Source organism: Pteropus vampyrus, unplaced genomic scaffold (genome assembly GCF_000151845.1).
Source record: "Pteropus vampyrus isolate Shadow unplaced genomic scaffold, Pvam_2.0 Scaffold71, whole genome shotgun sequence".
NCBI classification, from domain to species: domain Eukaryota; kingdom Metazoa; phylum Chordata; class Mammalia; order Chiroptera; family Pteropodidae; genus Pteropus; species Pteropus vampyrus.
Genome location: NW_011888852.1, coordinates 969,727 through 971,481, shown reverse-complemented (window position 1 = coordinate 971,481; position 1,755 = coordinate 969,727). Strand labels below are relative to the sequence as shown.

Below are 1,755 nucleotides of genomic sequence, written 5' to 3'. Positions count from 1 at the left end.
GATCCGTGGTGATTGGGATCTGTGTAATACAACAAGGAATCAACACAGAAAATGTGCAGCACGAGCTTTGAAATGAAACCAATCCGGACCCCGTCATGTCCTAAATGTGTGCTGTAAGGCAAGGTCATTCGTCTTGTTGAAACCTTCTCATTCAAACCTTGGGCTGATAATGCTAAATATGAGCATTTTCTGTGATAATTAGTACAAATTTATGTTACGTATTTTTGTCTCCTCCCTTTTTTTAGGCGAGGCAATCGTTGGTTGACCTCACAGATTGAAAGGACTTTGTCAGCTTGCAATCCCTTATTTTTTATTTTTTATGTCTACAGCCCCTGGTCTTCCTAGGTGGTCTCCCATCCAAGTACTAACCAGGCTCGACCCTGCTTAGCTTTTGCGATCAGACGGGATCAAGCTTGTTCAGGGTGGCATGGCCGTAGACAATTTTCACAATGGGAGTAACACTTTGAAGACTCTGTTTTTTTTGCAGGGACTCAAGTCTAGCCCAAAATCTGGTGCAGGACCAACACAATGACTTCTGTTTATGTAGGAGTTGAAACCTTCGTCCCAGCTCCTAAGGTCTGTTCTCAAGAGTGATTAGGCAGGGGCCACTGCAGTGTCAGCCTCCACACTCAGAAGCCTAACTCTGGTTCCTCCTTCTTTCTGGCATTTGAAGATTTCGTTTCTTTTTTAGGGCTTTTGGATTTTTGTTTGGTTTTTGTTTTGTTTTGTTTTGTTTTGTTATGTTTTGGCTTGGATTGACTATGTATTTTAAAAAATTTTATATTTCATGCAGCATTTCTATGTATTTGTAGAAGGAGAGTTAGAGAAAGCCATTCTTTATCCTGTTTGCACTTTAACTTTTCTAAGTCCGGTTTCTTCCTCACAAAATAATACTGATGATATTAAAAATTCTTAGTATCTATCACTAAGACTGATGAGACGATACGGCGGAGATCTAGCATGCAATGCACTGGCATGTTAAGACCTCCCTTTCAGTACCTAGCCTAGCGTCCAATCAATCTCGAAGAAGAACAAAGTCTGAGGACTTATGTGGGCTCTTATTTAAGCAATAGGCAAGGAAAAGAAAGAAAAGCTACAAATTCCGGAAAAAAAAGAAGTAAAGCCAAGGGAACTTCACAGTCCCTGGATTATGACAGAGGGGTTCTTTGCAGTAATGGAAATAGATTAATTAGATATTTGTACAGAAAAAATCATGCCCTATTATGTACTTCATACCACACATAAAAATTGCAGATGCAACATACATCTAAACACACTAGACAGTAAAGCTCTAGAAGGTATCACAGGTGGAGATGTTTATGATGCTGAATAGGCAGTTTCCTGAAATATAACCCAAATGCATTAATAATAAAGAAAATGTGTTCTTTAAAATTAAGAACTTTTGTTCATCGAAATTCATTACTAAGAGAGTGAAAAGGCAAAAAAGACCCTGAAATTATATATGCATGTGTGTGTGTTCAAAAGAATCATATCTAGAGCTGCATATATACGGAATTCTTAAAATCAATGAAAAAAGATTTTAATAAATTAAAATCTAATTTATTGATGTGGAAAAGCCTTCAACAGTCACTTCACCTGAAATGGTTTTCAAACTTTTGACTTTTTTTTTTTTTTATGCCTATAGCACCTGGTATTCCTAGGTGGTCTCCCATCTAAGTACTAATGAGGCCCGATCGTGCTTAACTTCAGAGATCAGATGAGATTGGGCACATTCAGGGTGGCATGGCCATAGGG

General features: G+C 38.2%; 2 pseudogenes; both read right to left on the bottom strand.

The window, feature by feature from the left end:
• Positions 1 to 320: 320 nt before the first annotated feature.
• On the bottom strand, positions 321 to 439 carry LOC111740995 (annotated as a pseudogene).
• A 1,197-nt stretch (positions 440 to 1,636) lies between these two features.
• LOC111741040 lies at positions 1,637 to 1,755 on the bottom strand (annotated as a pseudogene).